The sequence below is a fragment of the Falco rusticolus genome, chromosome Z (genome assembly GCF_015220075.1).
Source record: "Falco rusticolus isolate bFalRus1 chromosome Z, bFalRus1.pri, whole genome shotgun sequence".
In the NCBI taxonomy this organism is placed as follows: domain Eukaryota; kingdom Metazoa; phylum Chordata; class Aves; order Falconiformes; family Falconidae; genus Falco; species Falco rusticolus.
This window is the reverse complement of record NC_051210.1, coordinates 40,017,417-40,026,972: the sequence shown is the minus strand read 5'-3', so window position 1 is coordinate 40,026,972 and position 9,556 is coordinate 40,017,417.

Here is a 9,556-nt window from a genome sequence, read left to right as displayed (position 1 = left end):
TTTCATATATGTGCTCTAAATCTCATATTTGTGCTAAGTTAAAATGGTTTGCCCATTAACCCTTTTAGTCAGTTTGCAAAAACACTGGTTATGGGAAGAACCAAGGACGGCTAACAGGAGGTTCTGCACCACCAAAGAAGTAATTGAAGAGTTTAAGAACATAGCTAAGCCAGGCAAAATTTTCTAGAATACTTAAGGACCAGAAAATCTGGAAACAGACTGAGTAAGCTCTTAGAAGACTGACATGCATATCACAAGTAATACCAATGTCATTATCAGCTTACTTATCCATTTGTTTCTTGAGATGGTAAGTTGGCATCTTTGACATTTGTGTACTATAAGACTTGATGATATCTTCTGGTGATCTTTAAAGTTTCAATGAAAGACACCTTGGTCAGGGAATCTCAGTTCAACACTGTTCCGCACGACCCCCCCCACCCCCCTATGCCTTCAGTGGGGAATTTAACTTTGTTAAAAAAGAATACAAGAAAATTACAAGTAGAAATAGCTTTTCACTGAATATGGGGCACAAACTGACAGTTATGTGGTTGTCATGCCATTAGGAGGCCTAAAGCTCCGTTGTACACCAGCTTGGCTAATACCGTGGTTTCAGCCATGGCTGCCTTACAGAGAAGTAAAAGAGTGGAAGAATGGAAAGATATCTGAAGGTGTAGCTCTGGCCTTTCTGGACAGTCAAGACAGAGAGTGAAGCTGGGTGTTCATAACTCTGGTGAGTGGTTCATCCCTGATTCACACAAGCTGTTCCCTTCAATGAAACAGGAAGAAGCCAGTACAATAGAGGATTTTCAGAGTGAAGAAACAGGGAAGGACTTAGCATCACAAGGCAATAAACTGCTGTTATTATGAAAGAAGTTATGAAACAGTTTGTGGTTCTAAGATTAATTTTAGCTTAAGCTTCAACTTCAGAGTAGTTGCCAGTCACTGATTCTCAACTGCTTCTTCTCTCAGTCACAAAATGGGCGAGAAGTGGAGCACAAAAACCCTTCTATAAGCCACTGCCCTCCTGCTTACCTATGTCATGACCTCACTGCATCCCAGGGGTCCAATCTGCAGAGGCTCTTGATACTCCTTGCACCAATGCTGGACACTACTTATTCCAGATAATACAGGATTTTTCAGAGTTTATGGTCAACTGCCAGTCCAACCTGAAAAGTGCATAGGATGCAGCTCCTTCCACTGCTTCTATGGCAGATGGACATGTTAGTCCAGGTTTTCAGTCATCTGAAAAAATAGCTACTGTGAAGGCACAGGAAAATTGTAATGTGCATTTTTTTTATTAGCTCTTTGGCTATAGTCCTAACTGTAGATGTAGCATGGGTGCATATAATATCAATACATTTGTCCACAGTCACAAGGCAAAATGGACAGGTAAACTGCCTTAGAATTATGTTGAAAGATACTTTTGACCACGCCAAACCACTAATACACTCAAATGTAATTTTATTAACGCACGACAATTGTTAATTTAATTTCTAATCCATTCTTAAAAAATTAACGATAAAAAATATTGTAGCAGTATAACCTAAAATTGCTACAGAAATTTTTTAATATGACAGACTTCTCTCTGTCCCTAACTGCAGTCTTGGTCTTGGCCCTTCTTAGTTCATTGGTCCTGTTAGACACAAGTATTTTTTGTAAATGAAAGATTTTGTACATTATGCCTTAGTAATGCTTTCCAACCTTTTTGATATCCGAAGCAAGCTACCTTTAAATGTTGCAGCAGCCTGAGAAGAATGCAGCGTAATTACTACAGTGGCTGTTTCATCTTGAAACTGTTCCACTTCTTCTGTCCCTCCCCCGAATTCTTTTTGATAGGGAAACAATAGAATGGGCCATTCTCCATAAGGCAGTGTTTTGTTGCCGGAATGGAACAGTTTAAGGAGTAACATTCTTGCTAGACAAATATGCTTGTGACTGCATAGAACAAGCAAAAAACAATATGAAGTTGTGAGCTGCAATATCTTGTTTGCTAACTGTCAACAAGGAAAATCTGCTTTACAGAAAGGCCATGTAGGAACTAAAAGATAATTTGGTGTAAATGACTGTACTCTGAATACAGACCCACAGGTTCAGGGAAGCAGGCAGGTGGTACACAGTTATAATGGTAGCAGAGGACTGCTCACAGAAAGCTTAAAAAATGCAGAAGAAATAACTGTTTTGTGTCTGTGTGCATTCTTGCCATTAGATGAGGGAGCAGGCGATGACATTTCACAGGAACGCTTTCACAGACTGCTCAAGGTGAGAAACCCACATGAGTCAATGCTTCCAGAGAACCAGGTCCTCATTGCTACCTGTTACGTCTCGCCTGCCATCAGAAGGATAGTCAGCAGGTAACACGAAGGCTGTATTCTGCTTAATAACCATGGCAAACTACTCCTCTGCTGAAGGTCCTGAGGTACCTACCACTTCATTGGGCCACATCCTTGTGGCAGAGCAGGTGTGACTTGTTACCACTCCTCAGACCCTGGTTCCCCAGAGGTCACAGAAGTGGGTTAGGGTTGCTCCCTGCCTAGGGTTCTCCTTCCAAAGAAAGCCAGCAAGTGAGCACTGCATGGGAGCAATGCACTCAGATCTCAAACCAGCATGGAGCGGGGGCAAGCAGGAGGTGTGCTTCTGGGCAAGGGTTACCATATACAGTGCAGGTGCACTACGTACAGCTACCCTACATTTCAAGTTTGTATGATAATTTTTGCATGGAAAACTATTAAAGATCTTCCTTCCTCCCCTCTCCCATAGAAGTGACATCCTATATACAAAGAGCCAAATCCTCACACACGGATGACCCCATTCAAAGCCCTGCAGCTGAATTTTGCTTATCCCAGAAGTAATACAAAATACATGTTATAATTGTAAAATCACAGCAGATCTACTCTGTTGACCTGGAATTCTCTACATTGCAACATTCCTGGTTCAGATGTGCATTGCCTATATGTAATTAGGCAATGGTTTGGTAACTGAGTTTGCACAGATGGTGAAGCATCTATCAGCATAGCATTAAGGTTATGTTGTAAGGCCTCTGGGGAAAGGACTACCTTTTAAATCAGTGGTTTTATAATGCCCTGCACAATGGGAAACCAAATCCTCTTTGAATTCCTTGATGCCATCAAAACATGTCTGTAAGTGTGTATATATTACACACACATTATTTATGCATTAAAGAAGGACTGAATGACAGCTAAGTAAAAGCCAGATTCTTTGCCCCTATTTACTTAGGGTGTGATTTTTGAAGAGTGCTGTGTGTCTTTCTGAAATTCTGTTCTGAAGGGATAATTTATTAGACAATGGAAATATGAGAGCAAATTTTCTGGAAGAAGAGAGATGGTTTTGTATGACATTGCCTATCCACCTATAGCTGTTCCCTGGGTTAGGGCAAGGTCACCAGCTCTGCCGTAAGGCTTGCAGAGAGTCCTCTGGTCTCTAAGAATCAGTAAACTGACCATTATAAATCTCAATCTGAGATGGAACGGCTTTCTTTGTAGGTCCTTCAGACAATATCTTGGTACATCTCTGATGTCAGCACAACTTAAGTGGAGCTATGAGAGAAAGGAAGGCTGGTTCAGCGCAGTGTCTCACTGTACTTTGCTGAATGCCTGGATTTCTTTGGATCCAGGCTTTTAAGAACTAGACCTGTGATTTGATCCTAAGGGAATAAAGATTAAGTCTGAAAGATGAATGATCCATGCAATGAAGATCACAAAATCTTTTATCTTGGAAGTGCTGGTTTGAATGGTAAGCCCTGAGGCAATGATAAAGACAATAACAAACATAATAAAATCCCTTCAACTATACAGGCCCTTAGGAATAAAAGAACAGTTTTGTTTCTCTTCCTACTTTATATATATATATGTGTGTGTGTGTGTGTGTGTGTGTGTGTGTGTACATATATGTATATGTGTATATCTACACATGTATAGATACATAAATGTATGTCTATTTCAAACATATACAGCCTTTAAGCAAGCCAAATCTTTTTTCCTTGATTCACTTTCCTAACTCCTATTGTGGTCCAGCGTCTGAGGTTGTAACTGAAGGATGCTGTGATAACTGTCAGAATGACCAGTAATTAACAAAGACTGTCTTCCCCAGCAATTTCTCCCATGCTAAAATGGAACACATTATGTCAGGGGCCACCCTGGTTTTATTGAACTCAAAACCACTACAGGGACTGAAAGTGACTCTGAAGCTGTGAGCATAAACCTTCTTTGTTGTGTATGTGTGTGTTAGCATGTCATCTTTTGGGATAATCATCCAAATGTGGTGCCTATGGAGATGTGGCTGATTCAATACTCGTGCTCCCGGGTGGTCAGCCTGTAATTTAAAGATTCACTGGCCTCATGAAGATAGCCACAAATGGAACAGTAACCATAATTACAAGAGGCTTTTCCACTAATCCATGGTTAACAAATGTTAGTTAAAAGATAAATAAGCCTTATGCAAGCATTTCCTGGAGGTGTATGAGCCTTGTGTTTTCATTTGTTCTGGTTTCCCTCTTCTTTAGAGGGGATACAAGGAATTGAAAAAGATTTTGTAATCCAATTTTTTTTTCAACTGTTAGAAATCACAGGAAGTCTTTGAAGATTAGTATTTTTAAAAAAGACCCCAACTATTACTTTTTTTTTAATGCTGCTGAGAAACAGTGTGATTATTTTGCAGGCTGAGTTTCTCTTAACAACAGTGTTGTTCGTTCTATTGTTTACTATATTTCTAATCTCCAGTCTTTATACGAGGGAACAAAAGACTTTTAGAACTTAACCAATTAACCAATTGGTTAATAAATTAACCCATCAAAAAATAATTCTGAAGGACTGATTTTCTTTGTAAATCTGGGGGTATTTCTTCAATTTTCAGTATACTTATCACATTCATTCTTGCCACTTTTTCTGCAGAGTACCTTAGTGTTTTAGCAGTTCTGATCTACAACAGTTCTTCAAGATAGAATTGCACCCCTTTTTTTTTAGCTGACACACTGTTGTCCAAAGTCTGTGGAACTAAAGCAGGCCTGATTACACAGCAATAAAGGAATATAAGAATGCTATTACTACCACAGCAGGCTAGTCATGTAGCTCTGCTGTTACCTACTGACTGGTAAAAGTCTCTACATAACTCCCAACTGGATAGTGGTTGCTTTCACAATTTCAGAATTAAGATTTATTCCTTTAATTTTTATGCTGTTTAATGTAACTTTGGATGTTCTCATTGTCCATAAAAATGTATAATCCCTTCTTGAATCCTGCTAAGCTCTTGGCCTTGCACATGATTGGTATTCTGCTATATCCAAACATTGCTTCTACCACCAAGGAACTACACAGTTGTGCAGGCGGGATAGAGAGGCAAAGATTTTACCCCTAAAAAGCATCTAAAAGCAAATAAAGGGGTGTAATTTACTGAAATTAGTCAACTGTTTAGGTCTTCTCTCTTAAACTTATAAACATTTAAAAATGTTGATATAAACTGTATATGCCAAAGATAAGTCTAGTCAATATACTCTGTTTTTCCTTAACACAGAGAGATCCTTTGTTCACAGAAGATGATAGGAAGAGGCCATATCTTACTAGATGAGATGCCACAGGTGGAAAAGCAGAAAGAGCCTTGAGATCCAGCATTCCCCCAACAAGTTTGAGAAGAAGCAGGAAAGTCTAACCTAAATATAAGTTGCATGTAATTGCTTTTACTTAAGTCTGGTAATGCAGCTCAATTAGGATATCTTAGCAAGAAAGGCAGTCGATAACACTGAGCAAGAGATGCTTGTGCGCAGCACAGACAGAATATAAGACGGTAGAGAGATATGGTGGAATGGAGAGGAAAAAAGGGTGCTAATGCTTGTGCAATGGGGAAAGAGAATCAGGAAGTTTGTAAGATGCCACAAAATCAGTACTTCTCTTGAACAGGTCACACTTTCCAGTGAAACTATAAGTTTTTACTCCTTTTTTGAGAGACTGGAGTGGAATTACGATTATGAAAAATGTTCTTTTATTGGTATGTGGCTGTTTTCATTCACTGTTACTCATCTTACTTGAATGATATTTACTTCTTCTACTTCCTTTCCATGAGATCACTTAATGTGCTAGAAAAACTAGATCTTATTTTTGTCTGAATAGGTCTGGGATACAAGTAGGACGTGGTATGTCTACATGTTTTATTTGGGTAGTAGGTTCAGAAATATGTTCTATTTCTTGCTGTACAAAGATCATCTTTAAGCTGTGATAGCAGATACCCCGCCTGTTGTTCTCAAAACAAATGCAGTGGTATTTGAGAGCTTAGCTGCATGAGTTGGATTTCAGAGATATTTATTGATTTCTTGAAGCAAATATACTGGCCTGTGCATTTTGTGAGCACTGGTCTGTTCCGCTTACCTTACTTTCTGTTTTTCTTGAGGTTTACAGGAGGGAATGGTCAAAAGCATGTTTACATTCTTTGAGATTCTTTGAGACCAGGCAAAAATCTAAAAAACAACAAATGGTGCCAGACCACTCCCTCTTCTGTCCACCACTGAGACATTAAAGATGGGGTTCCATACTAATGAAGGAATTATTTCTTCTCTGGACTGGTCAGAATAGATATTGCAGTTAGAAGATAAAATAGCTTATGTTCTGCATTATCAACAACTGGTCGTAGGGATTTCCATGCATTTCCTTCTAATGTCCATGTTAGACATGTGGAGTTACTCTTAGAAGGGCTTAAGAGAATTACAAAGGACTTCAGAGGCACTAGAAGAAACTTACTAGTGGTAAAGTTGATGCCGTACTAGAACAGATTAAAGCAAGCAGTCTATGGGTTCTCTAGCATCGGAGAGGTATATTTCATCCTACATTGACCCTGGCTGAGAAGATAGTCTAAATGATATTTTGTGGTGCCTTATAGATATACAATCTGTACAATACTGAGTTGAGAATTTTTCACACTTTGTGAAAAATATAGATGAAAAAAGACTTTAAAGTTAACCGCTACTAGGATGGTATTTCTCCTACGGACCATTAGTTACATTCCTAGGCCAAAGCTCCACCGCTGCAGCAATGCTGATTTAACCATAAGAGTAAGAATGCAGTTAAACTCCCTGTTGAAATACCACAGAGACAAATAACCACACGTAGGTGACAGTCTGGTTACTCTTGGAAATTGGGCTTACAGAGGTCTTGCTATTGTAATTTAAATCTGTCTATAAACAGCACTTACATTGATGCTTTCATTATTTTTTATATGAATGAATTGACAAAAATGGACAAACATCAGTTCTGGTTTTAAAATCGCTTTGACAGCAATTTTAAACACAAAATTTGAATAGACATAATGAACATGTCGAAAGTGTATGATGTCATTCAATGGCTAATCATTATTACAGATTTTTAAAAATCTTTCTTGCTCAGGCACTCTCTTTTCGGTCATGTGAGATTTTTTGGAGGGTGAATTAGTTGCAAGCAAATACTTGAACATGCTGAATGTTTTCAGGGGTAAACTTGGGGCTTCTTTGAAAGACTGGCTGTTTATTTAGGGTTTTCAAAAACATTTGCAGAGATACAGCCAGCTTTGAGGTGCAGACGACAAATTGTATCATCCTCAGACTCTTCAGTACACACATGCCTGTCTGTGAATTCTGTGCTGGAGCGGATAGGAGTCATACAAGGCTCAAGTGGTTCAGCTCTGCAGAAAGGCAGACTAACCTGTCCCTCTCAGTCTTTTTCAGTGGGGCTGGAAGGCTGAAAGGTTTATTGTTTTATTTTGGTTTTTGAAAAGTCATGGCCACCAAAAAAACTAGCCACATGCCAGTTTCAACAAATGTCCCTAATAAGCATGGGTGCTTCTTTGTTACATCGCCGTTTGGGTACCATTTTTCCAGTGGGAGGACAAGAGTTCTTGGGAAACTGGTACCAGGGATGGTCTGACCTTAAAGCAAAGCAGGAGGATCTGCCACCACATTTTTTCTCTCAGGGATCACCCATTGGTAGGATGCAATGATCTTTCCTAGTAGAGTGGATAACAGGAGCAGGAAGGAAACCTCCTTCAAGTGTCCTTCATATGAGGGCAGAACATTGTTCCTAGCTAAATGAGCAGGAATACCCAAAAAGTCCTGAAAATTAAGAAATGAAGACATTTGAGACTTCATTCTGAGTCAACCAAAATAACAAACATACTTCTCCTTTATCGTTTTTAAAAACAGCAATAATTCATAATTTTGAAAACTGTAAGGTCCTCTGAATTTCTGATGCTAAGACTCTCCTCCTTATGCATATGTTTCCAAATGCCTCACCTGTCATTTTTTAGTTTAAGTCAGCTGGGCTCTGTTCTGCTTTTTTATTAATTCATGTGCATCAGCACAGGTGGGATGTGCAGAGGAACTGCAGCCAATGAGTGTGGGGAGAAGGACATTCCTGTTGATCTGCCACCTGAGCAGAGTCCCTGCTGTATGCGGCAGTGAGTGGGGAACAGCCAACTTAATTTCTGGAGATTCTAGTTAAACCAGAATCTGATGTAGGTTGAGTGTATTGTGGACCCTGATTTATCACTGAGCCTTCTAAATATTCATTGCCTTCCAAAATACTGGAAGAATGCCACACTTCCTAAAAGGTGTAATCCCTTCCTTTTGGCCACTCTGTGAAAGTATAGCCAGTTTTTTGCACCCAGTCTGCTAGTAAATCTGTGGTCTACAACATCAATGTGTTTCCAGCCCTGGGCCTCTCAGAAACAGAAACTGCGTTGAATTGTGCCAAATTCTGTGGTGGTTTTGTGATGTGGACAACTGCCAATTGGTGCTATGTGCCTTTTTTATTATTCTCATTCAAACATGAAGACAAGAAAAAGCATAAGTATTTGGCTACCATCATTTTTCTTGCCTGTTCATACTTCCCCAACACAACCCAACTTCATTTATTGTAATTTCTGACTGACTTACAAAGTTGGGAGATTCTGTACATGACAGAAATAACTTCAGCCATTAAAGCTGTGGTTAGAAGGCCAGGTGGACTGAGAAAAATGCTTGTGTTGAAAACCTATAAGAGAGATTTAGTTATGGTCCAGTTTTTAAGTCTGTGTGAGGGAAAAAATAATAATAACAATAGTAGTGGAATATCTAGAGTGGTTTTCCGTTTTGTTCATTTTAGGCCAATATTTTCATGTTCCACAGACACTCTTTTCTTTTATTTTGAAAGGAATCTGATTTCATATTACCCTGCAGTTAGAATTTTGTAAGGAAAAATTTAAGAATATCCTCCCTTTCTGTTATCTCTTCAGCACTTAATAATTCTGTTGTTTCCCTTGTTCCTACTTATGAGAGAAACTCCAGGGCCTCCATGACACTAGACACAATTTCAATTAAAAGCCCTTGAAATTCTGAAGTATGTTATTATCTGTATGTACTTGTAATAGTTTGCTGTATTTTAGATGGCTGTAAACCAGGGTAATTTACATTTTACAGCTGTCCTTTGAGAGGCGTGATTTGTTTTAGAGAGCACAGTAAAGGTGGGAGAATATTGAGTATTGTATATGGAATAATGAACAATATGGTCTAGGCTTTTGTAATTTCCAACTCTATTATATGTTA